General features: G+C 36.1%; 2 protein-coding genes and 1 non-coding gene across 5 annotated transcripts in view; 1 reads left to right on the plus strand and 2 right to left on the minus strand.

Moving 5' to 3' along the window:
- LOC125234251 overlaps window positions 1-5823 on the minus strand; it is a 74473-nt gene extending 68650 nt beyond the window's left edge. The window contains exon 1 of the mRNA XM_048140463.1: window positions 5755-5823. The gene's annotated coding sequence lies outside the window, so the exon portion shown is untranslated. The remainder of the gene's footprint in view (window positions 1-5754) is intronic.
- The window catches only part of LOC125234258 (autophagy-related protein 16), a 246859-nt gene that overhangs the window by 99773 nt on the left and 131554 nt on the right, over window positions 1-15532 (plus strand). The window lies entirely within an intron of this gene.
- On the minus strand, window positions 2876-2949 carry Trnas-cga. The gene has a single exon. It is a non-coding gene; the product is annotated as a tRNA-Ser (tRNA).

Below are 15532 nucleotides of genomic sequence, written 5' to 3' on the forward strand. Positions count from 1 at the left end.
GATAGTTAAGATGAATATCAACTTAAGAAGCCATTTCACTTTTAATTCTAGTTGTGCCAGCTTGGGCTTGGACAATAAGGACAGTGATACAATTTATTTGAAAAGTATCTCGCGCACCGCGTTTACCCGGGTCGTTCACCCACAGCGACGTAATTAAAATCCTTCATGGAAAGCATGCCTGATGGAATCCGTCCTGACCCCGCGCTCGACCGCACAGTACCGCCCTTTAAACGTTACTTTATAAATAGGAGCACCGTGCCACAGCCCCGATCATCTCCATCTACTTAAAAGCTACGCCCGGCAACTAATATTTTGCAATATAAATACAAGTAGGTATAGGAACACCACATGAAGTATTAATTCTGCCTTTGCATATGGAATACTTATACAGTTGGCATTCTCAGCTCAAGCCTTAAATTTGGCATCGAGTTAACATCATTAACCAGTCAAAATTGCCCTACATCTGTAGGTCGTGACAAATTTATCTTCCAATAATTTCAACATAGCACCCACTCGTCAATAAGTCACCATAGGTTTTCAATTACTGGTCGCGCGCACAGATTACGCACATTTCTCAGCTTACCGTCGGTACGCCGGTACTACCATAAATTCCCCTACATTGACATCTTTAACCTCACCGAGTCCCTGTTTAAGAAATAGCACCCGCAATCACTCAGCCCATCGAAGTGAATTATGAACGGATACTGCGCATGCCTCAGCTATTGTGCTGTTCAATAATTGCGATAATTTGTTATTTATTAATGCTGGAATTCTGTTTTTGTCTGAAATTCAACGTTAAATCATGAAACCCGCTAGGCGCATAACAATTATGTCACTGTTAAAGTTTTTCCGGTTTAAATTTATGATGCAAACTATTATAAATACAGTAAGTCTAGGTACTTATTTAGGTATACAATAAGTAGATATTTATTAACCACATGGCAACCGTTGATATGGATAAGAGCTGTATGTATTCCATGGACGTTGTGATATATTTGTAACTGTAATTGTTAACAAGTTGGAAGCAAATCGGAAAGGCGAGCGGAGTCACCGCTGATCAATTATCCTCTAGCTAATCGAGAATCGGAACGCGCCGCAAGCCCGGTAGTTCCCAGAAGGGTTACATGTGGCTAATGTCAACACATTAAATATGCAAATCTACTCACACATTTCCACGTTAATACTTTTTTGCAACTTTTATTTAGATATATGGAGTGCAACAACAGTAGTGCGAATGCGATTGTGAATGACTCTTCAACACCAGGCAGTGATCTGGCTGCAATTTTATACTTTACTTAATAAGTTATATACCTACAGAGAAAAAATAAAAAGTTGAGATAATTTTCTTGTAAATTCTTATTGCTCTACTTTATAACAAACTCATAAATCCATTCATTCATTCATAAGTTATAATTTTATTATTATATTTTATATGCGATTTATCCCATCCCAAATACTAAATATTCAGTACAGGGTGGCCTAAAAATACGTTGACAAACGTTTGTATAATAATTTTTCTGTCTTTACACGAATGATTGTCCTACAAATCAAAATGTGAAACCTTAATAATTTTTGACCAAATAAATCGAATCGTCTTCAAAATATCCTCCTTTGGCTTTGAAGTACAAACACAAATATTAGAAAAAATTAACGATAGCAGCACCTCTAGTAGTATGACTTTCGTCTAACTTATTGCACATATAGCTTGTAAAATATCCTAATTTTTGTAATTAATAAACGGGCTAGGGTTTTAAGATTGATTACAAACAAACTATAATTTATTTTTATTAGGTGAATTTACGTAAGTAAGCTGAAACGTGTCGATTTTATGAATCTGCAAAAAATATCTTTACACAATTGGTCTACATTGCAAACCTTGCGAAATGGACATGAATGTTGTTGAAATATCCGTAGTGAATGTAGAAATATACAATATATAAATAAATAAAATAAATATTTGGGACACCTTACACAGACCAACTTAGCCCCAAACTAAGCAAAGCTTGTACTATGAGTGCTAAGCGACGATATACATACTTAAATAGATAAATACATACTTATATACATAGAAAACATCCATGACTCAGGAACAAATATCTGTGCTCATCACACAAATAAATGCCCTTACCGGGATTCGAACCCAAGACCGCGGCTCAGTAGGCAGGGTCACTACCGACTGAGCCAGACCGGTCGTCAATAGATAAATATATAGGCCCAAAAACTATTTTCGGTAACTTCGAAATTTTGGTTTATTTTATCATTTCCCTATTCTTTGTCAACGTAATTTTTAGATATTAAAATGTCTACATCATTTACGTGACCTGGCAGCCAAAAAAATAAGATTGATTAAAATATTAACTATTTATTTTGAACTGCGTGCGTTCCTAAAGTTTCTGCTACTTTTTTTTTTTCATTTTTGACTAGATTCAATTGACCGTAAAAGTAATCAGTAATTCGGAACACCGCCTTGTACCCGATAGGTGGCGTGTCATCGCGTGCTATGCTGTCACGACACTGCCTTTTCTCACGTGATCTTTTTAATTATAATCTTCGACGCAATGGGGTCAAACACAAGTCTTTTTTCGATGTAGGGAACAAATCAAATTATTTTATTAAATATTTTTTGATTTGACTTATATTGACCGGGATATAGACCGTGATTACCTTTTTGATTTTTGTCGAGCTCCCGATATTTCGACGCAGTTGCATGCATCATGGTCTATATCCCGGTCAATATAAGTCTAATGAAAATAACCGTGAATCATTCAAAACTCTTATTTTTTGATTTGTTTTTTTACGTAGTAACACTACTATATATAAATTATAAACTGAAATAGATACCATACACTAAATAAAAAGCGATCAAGCCCACTGGTGGCGAAGCCGGGAATCGAACCCGGGTCTCCAGCTATCGCGGCTGACGTGTTCGACCGCTACACCACCCCGACCGCCGATGCCCGGCTTCGCCACCAGTGGGCTTGATCGCTTTTTATTTAGTGTATGGTATCTATTTCAGTTTACAAGTCTTTATTCTTGAAAAATATTTGTACTGTATCATACCGATAAGGAAATAGTTGTTGAATGTGAATGTAGTCATATTCAAAATTATGCATGAATATACTAATTTACATATTTCAAAAATTAAAGTTTATTTCAATCGAATCTTATAATAAAATAACGATTCAACCAATGTACGCTATGTAGTGTACGCTAAAATAAGAATAAAATAGTGTAAAAAACCACTTACATCACATTCATATTCTTTAAAGTTGTTATTATTTATTTATTAAAATATTAATTTCATTATAATATTACACAACAAAAATTACACGTCAAAAAGATTCTTTAAAGAGATTAATTTGTTCTTGTAATATATTGTCCCTTCAAAATCCCTCAAAGAGTGATGTGACGTGAATGAACTCAATTAAGCGACCAGCGAAACCGCAATGGGGTCTTGCGGAACCCGCATCTCGGGCGCTTTAAACCCAGTAGTTGGTACATTCATTTAATTCACACTTTAATATGTTTTGTTCACTAAACCTTGTTCCGAGTTTTATTATCATTAGTTATTTTGTTTACTTCACTTCTCTTGAGATTTTATTTTATGATGTTCTAGCAAAACTTCACCAATAGATTTATGAACCCTAATCGATGAGTACTTCAAATTACATGCGAGTATCTATTTGCATTAAAGGTTTTACGACTGCCATAAACTAGGGGCTGATTAGATTCAAGTTGCTAATTTTCGTACGAGTCGTTCATTCTATTATTTATTATTCGTAAGAAAATATTTAGTTTTCCGCGAAATACCGACCGCAGCGAGGTAACTTTGCACTTCTATATTTACGGAGTAGGTACCATGTATATAATCAGTTAGTAAGTGGTTAACGCTACTTCGTAGATAAATCAGTACCCGGGCTCTCCTCTGCGATTCCCACAGAATCCTCACTGACAGAGCCCAACATCTCAATAAGCGTAAATATACTTTTCTTCAATATTTCAGTTAATTGACCATTAAGGCGGTCGTTGTGCGATACCATTATAGTACTAGTGCTGACCCTCGGCCCTGATCGTGCACCGAAGATCGTTCGTTATACTTTTGCACCGCTACCAATTGTTCCAAGCGAAATTGTAGCCTACAAACCCTGAGCTAAGGCTCCCCAGAAATGTACCTTAATTGTGTATTGTCATGAGAAAATCACAAACGAATAAATAATCCGCCTTTATTTTTGTTGCTGGTTTAAGTTATTTATAGATTTTATACCTCGACATTTCCAAACAAAGCTTTTGATTAATATTTTGAAATGAGATAATTTTATACCAACGAGTGGTTTTGCTAATGTTTCAAATAAAAATCGTTTTTATCAATCTAATCATTAATTAATATACTTCAGCCGTTCCATGTAAGTCCTGGGACTAACTTAAAATCTTAGTGTACTGTACAAAGTCATTTTAAATTGTGTACCTACTTATGATTAACACTTCATTTTTATATACGTACTTTATATGACCTTGCTGTGTATCATAAATTGTGAACCGTGTTTTCGTATGTTTGGCCGCCACTATTATATCCCTTAAATTAGCTGCTCAGACACTAGCTGAGTTCTAAGGATACTAACAAAAAACCGCCAATTAATATAATTACTTTAATATCTAATAATTAACTACTCACAATGCGTAAAGAATTCATCATTGTGAAATAACGCAGCCAATGCAGTAGTTTGTTTTTTAATATATTACATAATTAAACAATAAAATAGAATTCCTTCTGTTTAACAATCTAGGTCATTTCCTAAAAACGTTATGCATTACTGAAAGTCTAATCCGTTTTCCGCAAGTGCGCGTGCGATCCCGTTGATGTCTTTTGTTGCGCGTAGAGCTATGACATGTATTGTTACTCTATATGTATATGTTTTAACAATTATATGTATTTTTATCTAAATGCAATTTCACAACAAAATAATGTTATCTCTACGAATTGAAAAGAAACAATTTTCTCATAGTAATAAGCTAAATATAGCACAGTGCCATTTTTGCAGTATGCGCAACCGAGCTTATCGCTACATGATTGAAGATGAGCGCTACAAAAACTTCCCTGTGCCAACCCTAACGGTATCGAACCGCCGACTGCATTTTTATGTCATAAATGGCATAATTGATCATATTTAATTACGTATGTTATGTAGGTACTCAACCATGAACTTAAATTAAATTTATTAATAGCATAATTACAATATACGTCGTTTGACCTTCGATGCCTAAAATTATTCTATGTACATACATAATATTAACTTATCATATTCGTTTTTTTTAAGACAATCCTGTACATACCTACAACTATACACTGCCCAGTTATGTTTAGATGATTATTAAAGTGCTTTCTTGTTGTTGTTTTTTTGTGTTATCTTTGATAAGTTTCATTTTTGTAACAAGATTTCCATATCCGACATATCTGCGAAGAAGTTAACAGCTTCTTCCTTATCTCTAACATTGTAAGTAACTCTCGCCTTCATGCGTGTAGCTTTTAGAGCTGAATTCGCTCGTTCCTTGCAGCTTTCACTCCGTACGAGATAAGACTAATTATCACAAGACTTAAGTACTAATGTCCTTGGCCGCGGCAATAGCCGGCCATAAAATATTTATAGACCAGTTTGTTGACCAGGACGCGCCTGTATGTCCTCAAGTTGCCGCAATCTTTAGAAAAATCTCATTTAAATACTCAAAAAATATAGTTTGGAAGTTTTCAGTACGTACCTAAATGCACCGAATGTATACGTCAGATGGGTCACGAGAGAGTTCAAACAAAACACCCGGTTCATGAACTTTGTCACTGGTTGTGTATCACAGCGTTCGTTCACAGTCCTGACGCGAGGGAGACGGGCTCGTGTCGCGGCCAGTCTCGGCGAGACACTGAACTTGCTTCAGCGCGCCTCAACGGTTATAACATAACACGTCTGACGTAACCTTAACCTTGCAAGAAGAAGAGGAACAGAGCGCCGAAGGACGGAGAGAGAGGGGTATAGGGGCGAGAGAAAGGGAGAGATGGCTGGACGGCGGACGGCGCTCGCGCTCGCGACGCGCGAGGCCTACTCGCGGCGCTCGCGGCTCGCGGCCACCGCGCGCCTGTAGGGCGGTTTCAGACTCGCGATACAAGCTTGGGTTTAAAATCCCATGTAAACCAGTATAAGAAAAATGTATCGCTGAAACGATCGCACCTACACTGGAAAAACAACGGTTGTCTGAAACCTCCCCTATTCCCTTTCTTTGCTTTTACTTCTAGAATAGACTTGAGCTAATTGTGCGATATAACATCGAAGATTCCAGTTTAGCGGTTGTCATATCATATTTATACCTAATTACCCATTGACAACATAATTTCAGAATATTTCCCTACTTTTTGGAACCATATAATTGGCAATAATAATTTCAAAAGGAGCAAGTTGCTTCCATAAAGATGTTTAATTGACGTCACAAACTGGCATCAATTAACTTTTCTTAACTACTCTAATTGGCTACACTAAATATTGACTGAAAACTCTCATCAATAATCAATACCACCGTAAATAACACTGTATAAGGGCCAGCTGTACCAACCTTAATGGACTTACGGAAGCCAATCTTAACCTACATGTTGGTATGTAATAGATACGCCTATACATACATTAGTGTGAATCCATACTATTTAATATTATAAATGGGAAAGTGTGTGTGTCTTTTTGTTTGTCCGTCTTTCACTGCAAAACGGAGCGACGAATTGACGTGATTTTTAAGTGGAGATATGTAGTTGAAGGGATGGAGAGTGACATAGACATACTTTTTGTCTCTTTCTAACGCGAGCGAAGTCGCAGGAAAAAACTAGTACTTAAATAAATAAATAATAAACCATGAAAAAAAAACATAATGCATCTGATTTGTTCCGTAAGTAAATAGTTGCACATAAATAGCTTTTTGTTTCCATCTGTCATCATTACGACAATCTATTATTTATTTTATATGCGGTCTCCAAATAGGTTCAACTTGTGCGCCCAATGCGGTATTTTGTTACATTCAGGTCAGTAACTCTTTTGCATATGCGTGTCCGTACAATACCAAATACATGTTAAATAGTAATTCAATAACAATACCTAATAGGATTCAATGGAGTATAATAAAATTATTTAACACACAAAATCAGAACCAAGAATGATTTATCGCATTATGATATATTTTTTCTACTCCCGCACTATTATTCGTCATTTACAGGGTCGTGCATAGATCGTTAAAACCCTACATAAAAGAAGCCCGCCCCGCCCGGCGTCCCGCGCACCCACGCATACGATATAGCTCTTAAAGTACTGTTAAGTAGCCTTTAAGGGATATAGCGTGGGTGCGCGGGGCGCCGGGGGTTGCGGCGGCGCGGGGAGTGTGAGCGACAGGGTGAGTGCAGGATCATTACAGAGGACAAGTCAAAATACAGGGAACAGTGCGAATTTCACGTAAGTTATTCTAGAAAACTATTCAAAAGTAAGTGCATGGTCGTAGAAAAAATATTGTATGCAACGGTGTTTAACTGAGTCAAAAAATACTCGTGGCGTCTTAATAACAATTTTCGGCTTTACCTCAAATTGTTGCCCACGCCACTCGTCTTTTTTGACCTCCTTTAAACGCCTGTTGCATAAAATAGTATTAATAAGGTTATCATCTAGTTAGAGTTGGCTTTTATTGCCTAGGTACGTATCTAAATGTTAAGACGATAAACTGTTCGCGATCATTCGCTATCGCTATCAGCCGGCGCCGGCGGCGCTCTCACTAGCGCGCGGACCGCGCCCTGCGACCTACCGACACTCAAAGCTTCACATTAATATCTTTCTATTGTTCATCACCAGCTTCACACATTAAGGTACTAACACTCCCATCCCATTACCTATTAATTAGGTTATTATAAAGTCAAAACCTCTTTTGAACACAATACCTACACGATGTAAGCTATGCAGGTAATGGCATTCTCACATCGCAAAAACGACAGTAGGTAGACATCGTTAACGTCTCTTTATTTATGTTGAATAACATTTAAACAATTTACAGTTCAGTGCCCATTCGGCACGTTTATATGTCTTGTGTAGCTTTACTTTTAATGTGAAGGCATTTCACTTTCAAACGAGACAATTGAACCGTCGACATTTTCTTCTTGCAGAGTCTTTGGCTAGTTTGGATACAAAGAAACGACTGTGCATTTACTTTCACAAACCATAAGGATCTTATTATTAATGTTACATCGAATGGATTCCATGGCCATAATATTGTGAATATTTTATTATTGCTTAACTGATTTGACGGCCAGTCTGATGGTCCCAGTAGTTAGTGACCCTACCTTCTAAGCCAGTAGAGCTCCTGGGTTCGAATTGCGGTCCATAAGGGCACTTATTTGTGTGATGAACCTAGATATATCTTCTTGAGTCATGGATGTTTTCTATCTATTTATATATTATATGTATCGTTGTCTGAGTACCCACTACACTAGGCCTTCTTGAGCTTACCATGGGCCGTGGGGCTTAGTCAATCTGTGTAAAAATGTTCTGTTATATTTATTTATTTGTTTATAAACAAACAAACCAATTGGATATGTATCTGATCAATATTAATAAGTACGTAAGTCAGATCTTAAATCAAAACTGCAGCCCATCACTTGATAATGTGTATATTTCCCACGAGTACCTAACCATACGAGTACGAGTAGTACAAATGAGTGAATAAAAAAACAACACTGTACAAAGAGTAAAGACCAACAAGATCAGTTATAAACTTTCATTGGCCCGGAGATGTGTTGATGGATGGCTAAAGTGGCCTTTACCGTGTCGTGACGTAGACGCATTCATTGTCGCAATGAAGCTATCTCATTAGTGTAATTATGAATGATCTTCGCCGTCAATTGATTGTATCGTACAGGAATGTTCCCAAGATCATGCAACAAGATGTTTATTTTTCCCATCATATGCGTGTGCCTATTATGTCACGGTATTAGAGGTTCTTTATGATCTTTCCAGCCAACCGCAATTACAACTATTATAAAAGTATATTATAAAAGTAAGGAATCTCACTTACCCGTCTGGCGGAACCTTATTCAGGAGTTAGCAGTAAGAGGATGTGAAGATATCAACATCGTCTACTTCTGAGTAGGAATGCTGTATCTTGATAGCCCCGGCGTCCACACAACCGCCTACTCGGTTGAACGTTGTGACCCTTGTTATGAACCACTTGGCCAATTCAGATGTTTGTCAATAAGAATAATGAAAGTAGTCTACAAAAGATGAAAAATGAGTTCGTCAAACTAGTTTTTGTTCAGCATTTATATATTTTTTATTTACTTTTACAGTAGGTCAACAAACATCCTACTTTTTGTTTTTGAAGAATATACTCAGTACTAAATAATAACATAATATTACATTTGCACCGCATTGCATACAATTTGAATTTATTCTGCAGATGCGTGAAAAACGGCTACTTGAAATTCAGTAATGGGCTCGGCCCGAATAATATAAAATTTCATTTACCCATTATCGTCGTTCACTTACCCATTATCATTTTTTCACAATATCTATTTGCAGAAGCGTATGAAATATTGAAAAAGGGTTAGTGCAGTACCTATAAATCGTCTCTAAAATAAATGATACGTGCTAAAGACGGTATAGATGGTTCCGGCGGTATTTCTTTTACTTTTACCTATTTTACAGAAACCTATTAATACTGCTTACGGTACGATATATTTTTTAGTAAATAATTATTTATTAAATTACACGACTTACTCGTGTTTACCGTTGGATTGCCCGGGAGAGTCTCACACCTTGCAGTCATTAATTGGTCGGCCACGTTGACAAGCTTCCGTTTGGTACTTAACACCGTATTACTCGCATTCTTACGTAATTTAACGGACATCTTAACTATTTTAAGTTCTAAAAGCTACTTAACTGTAGTTAATAGTGACTCGCAATTTAAATATCTAATACTTCGAAATATAATGAATCTAATAGTTGTAAAGTACTGGATATTATGTATTTACATAGCTGTGGCCTAACGGGGTACAATAAATACTGCAAGTATTGACAGTATGTAAGGTACAGCGGGGCAAATCTCGACAGGGGGGCAAATGTAATTGGTCCATTTTTCAATGTTTTACAATGTTTGCATTATTAAATAGAGTGTCCACCGGTTATATATGGTAGACGTGTTCAGTGAATATAATTATGTAGAACTCAACATCATAGTGTAATAATGAAAAAAATGGAGTGGTTACAATGGTCCCCCAGTCGAGATTTGCCCCGCTGTACCTATGTGCTTTACTTAAATTACCTCCATGATAAGAATTACGAGACCAAATGTATATGTTTACGCCTGGACAGAGAGGTTCTCCCGATTATACAAAAATAATAGCTTAGTTGAAATTCTTTTAAAAGTACATATAATGCTAATAATAAATGTGTATGGAAACATTCTAAAATACCAAACCAAATATACAAGAAAAACTTTAAAGATTAAAAAAAAAACAGATGTAGCAAAGGATATCCATCCAGGAACACGGCGCAGTGAAAATCTATATCGAGTTTTTATTTGTCACTTTACATACTTACTAAAATACCTACTTTGTTTTTAGTTGCCAAAAATATTTGCTAAAGCTGGTTATTTATTTTAGAGAGCTATCCCTATTTTCGTCCACAAATCTTGGACAGTCTTTTGATCTGCATATATAAATAAATATTGGGGACACTTTACACAGATCAACTTAGCCCCAAGCTAAGGAAAGATGGGTGTTAAGCGACGATATACATACTTAAATAGATAAATACAGACTTATATACATAGAAAACATCCATGGCTCAGGAAAAATATAAAATGTATAATAGAAACGATTTTTGTGTATAATTATTTAATGAATATATAGTAGTGCGTAGGTAACTTGTACTGAAATAAGATTTTACACAATGCATATAATATTCACGTTTAAGTACCTTTTTTTGGCATCTACGTTATAAATCGACTATAAATAAAACCGTTATCGTAGTTATATTCCTCACTATGTAAACGCTGAACCCACAGAACTATATTTAGATAGAAGAAACAAGTTCATCTATTTGTATAGGGGCCGAGCGTGTCAAATTTTGTACTGAAGTTGTTTCTTGCCTGTAATTTTAAATATGTCTCAGGCTCTTGATTGTTCATAATTTTTGTGTTGTTGCTATTGAATATCACGTAACGAGGCATTTTTTATGTTTTGATTGACTTCAACTTACAAAAATTGACGCCCGAAAGCTGCAAGCTGCTATTAAAGACGGACAACTCAGTGGATTTCACTGAGTTCATTTGACACGCTAAGTAGATACGTTTGCTTGATCCATGGTATATATGACATCTGTGGCTGAACCAGTAAACCATTTATTTTTTTTTTATACTACGTCGGTGGCAAACAGGTATACGGCCCGCCTGATGGAAAGCGGTCACCGCAACCTATGGACGCCCGCAACTCAAGGCAATTATATTTATATTCATAATGCCGGCGTTAGGAATCATCGCCCAGGAGTTGCCATTATTTAAAAGCCACGCCCACTTGCATTGCTTTATGCTGTACTACTCGTTATATCGTGGCGTAGTACGTCGGAATCATTTTCTTTTTCTTCTTCGCCGCTAAGCGCTGTTTTCCTTGATGACGTCTCTTTTCACACGCTCGGGTCCAATTATAGCTGGTCCGTCTTGGAATATTAATCATGATGTGAACAATTTTTTCCACACTTTTCAATGAGCCAGGGAAATATCTTCCTGGATCTGATAATGGGTTTACAAATCATGGTTTCAGGGTAATGGACTAATATTACCACTTTTTATGAAAATCTTGGTGGTCTACTCTGTAATATTTTCAAGACATTTACTTTGCAAAACTTACATTCAAATACTGGAAACTAAGAAAAAGTGCATCTCGTATACCTAATCTGCAGTTGAATTTCTACTTTCGCCGTAAAACAAGGCTACATTACCTTTTATAGTTTTAAGTCTTTACGAATATTAAAAGTGTGCAATGCGCAAGCGTGTCTGTTTGCGCTTCATGTTTCCGCCTACCTGATTTTGCTTGATTTTAGAAAAGATAGCTAAAATCCTATATAAACCACACAGAAATCGTGAAAGTTTCACTGAAGAATCTGTCAAAAGCAGATCGGATAAAACATAACATAAGATTCCTGTTCAAATTACACCGTGTGCACGCAGTTGCAGTCGCTGATAAAAACTAGTAATTACAGAAAAGTAGACGTTAATAACTTCTTTTAAGATACCTCCACTGTATAGTCATATATAAGGTGCTAACAAATTAGTCACGGATATTTTTACGGCTGATAGTACTCCGCTCCTGGAGTATATTTATGTATGAAACATCATAGGTTTTGTTATGTTTTTTTAGAGAAAACTAGGAAACAAATATGCTATGTTAAAACACCCCGTTAATAAAATTATTAAATGAGACCTCTCTAGACACTGTTAACGTGACATGAGAGACACTGTTAAACATCCTGACAGGCAATTACATTACAGAGGATGGTTATTTAGAAAATAAATTAAAATATTTTTTTTTGTTAAGGGTATGAAAACAAAAAAAAATCATGATTTTTTTCAGTAATTTCTAGTGAAAGTTCATTGTTTTGATGTTAATTAACGTCCCTTAAAATATCCGTGACTAATTTGTTAGCACCTTATATATTATGTATTAAGCTGCAGTTCGCCGTGGTTCCTTGGAAAAGACATAAACGGGCACTCAGTAAGCTTCGTGGTCTGAATACGTTTTTACATTTTCTCTATATATCACGATAAATATATGAAATACTATATTTAGGCGAATGTGAACTGTGAAGCCCACAGTCAAAAATATTTTTAAAAAGATATAAGTAATATCCAGAACCTGTGCATTTTATGATAAGACATTTTTAATCTGCAAAATTAAGTTTTCAGTACAGATGGTGTGTTTTTTACGCACTAGTGCGAGAAGTGGTTAATTATATGTCAGGTTGAAACTTCGGAGGGCCATCTGTACTGAAAAACGTCGTACGATACACGTGCGAAAAAACATTTAGTCATGGAACATGCTGATATTGGTGGTCTCGCATATACGGTCGAGATAAATTAATATTTGATAACAAAATGTAGATTACATCGATCGTGTAGCAATCAAATTTAATTAATATTATAAGATCTAAATTTTAAACTGTAGTCTACATGTAATTTTTTTTAATAAATTGCTCTGTAGCTACTAGTAGGTACTTTTTCAATTATACTATACGTAGATATTAGAATATTAGATAAGATGGAGCGCATCGCCAACAATAGTATATTATATAACGGTAACGTTATGAAGGCTATAAAAGTTGAGTACCGCGGTTAGGCCACGAAGGCTTGCCGAGTGGCCTAAGTAAGGTACGAGACTTTTATAGCCTTCATAATGTTACGATTGTATACTATACTTTTTCTACGACAGCCACATACATACCTATTCGAGAATAATAAAATGGGTTAGTTACTTACTTCATGTAATGAATGGGAATATTTGTGTGGATCGTCGTAGCATTGAGTATTCTGTCCACAATGTTGATGGCGAGAACTTGTTGCACAATTCTTCAAAATATGCCAACAACGCCGTTTCAGAGAAAGTTGAAACATTTTTTTGCAATTTCCATGTCAAAACAATCATAACATTTTTGGTACGCTTTTAGTCCATGGGCCAGCTGGTCCAATTTTGCCAAACGGTATAATTTGGGGGTACTAAGTTTCCTTTTTACAGCAGTTAGGTAGGCTTATAAGGATGTTAAAAAACCATGATTGCCATCTCAAAATGGTAGCTAAACAAAATGGCCGCCAATCCAAGATGGCGGATATTGAGTTTTAAAAAATCGACCATAACTCCAGAAGTATTGGTCCGATTTCACTTTTATTTTTTTTAAACGAAAGCTCTTTTTATTTACTTATATACTTGTTATATATATGTGAGGCCTGTTGTATTGTATGGATCTGAATGCTGGGCGACAAAGGTGGAGGATGAAAGGAGATTGCACGTGGCGGAAATGAGAATGTTGAGATGGATGTGTGGAGTGACCAGAATGGATCGGATCAGGAATGAGTATATTAGGGGAAGTTTGAAAGTTGCGCCTATAACGGAAAAGATGAGGAGTGGCAGGTTGGCGTGGTACGGTCATGTAATGAGGAGGGATGAGTGTCATATAGGCAAAAGAATGTTGGAGATGAATGTTGATGGATGGAGAGGGAGGGGTAAACCCAAACAACGATGGATGGATTGTGTAAAAGAGGACATGAGAAAGAAAGATGTGAGTGTTGAGATGACGAAAGATAGGGGAGAATGGAAGGGAAAGACATGTTGTACCGACCCCACATAACGTGGGATGAGGGTAGGAGGAAGAAGAAGATACTTGTTATATTCATTGTTTCGCTAAATTCAACCATTAGTTAGTAATTAACGAAAAATGTAAAAAAAATATCTTTTTTTCTAAGACTTTCTGTCAAAAATCATGTTTCTACAAAATACCTTGCATATTCTAATAAATATTTAAATGTAGAAAAATAGTGGCATTAATCACCTTTAATTTGATGTATAAAAGATACAGATTTAATTTACAAAAACAAATAGAGGCTTATATTTAAAGCTGCCTTCGTTGAAATTCACCGTTGTGCAGTTGGGGTGCATACAGTACTAAAAGATGTTGTAGAGTACAAATATGCTGTTTTTAGTTTATTTTAGCAATTGTACAATTAGAATAATAGTTTATGTTAATAGAACATGATAGTATCCATGAGTTTGTAGATATTCTATAGTACTAGGATAAAATTTGTTTAGATACCATATTATTATGTGCAACACACCTCAATGATGAAAATTAAGTATTTAAGTGTACTAGGTATATGACTAACATGTATCGAGACTGTCAAGATAGAACCATTGACCTTTTGACCGCCACGGACGGCCACGGTGGTCACCGGAAATTCTTGCCAAGGACGCCAACGATACGGACGCCAAATGCAATAAAATTGGGACTCCGTAATGCCTAATTTCGCTCATATATTCGCGAATTCGCTATGCAATTCTGTTGCGATTGTGCCCGGGAGACGGAATACTCCGTCATCATCTTGCGTATAAGGGTTAGATCGTATTCCGGATTGAAAATAGTTCCGCATTCAAGGACTCTCAGATTTGAAAAAAAAAACCTACGGACGAGCGGGTTAGTGAAAAGCACCCCCAGAATTCGGGCAAACTTTAGAAATGTTCTTTAGTACAGCATTAATAGATATTCCTTACCTATATTTTACCGATTACCAAACAACGAAGCCGTGATATACCGGATGGACAAACTTTGAGACATTTATCACCGCTTAAAGTAGAGCTAAATATTATTAACATGTATTGTTGGTCATTACCGAACGAAAAACGTTAGACGTTAATAACAGACGTTTTAATTACCTACTCACGTAAGTTGAATTTTCATAATAGGTGTTCCAAAATGCGAATGTT

The sequence above is a fragment of the Leguminivora glycinivorella genome, chromosome 2 (assembly GCF_023078275.1).
Source record: "Leguminivora glycinivorella isolate SPB_JAAS2020 chromosome 2, LegGlyc_1.1, whole genome shotgun sequence".
Classification (NCBI taxonomy): domain Eukaryota; kingdom Metazoa; phylum Arthropoda; class Insecta; order Lepidoptera; family Tortricidae; genus Leguminivora; species Leguminivora glycinivorella.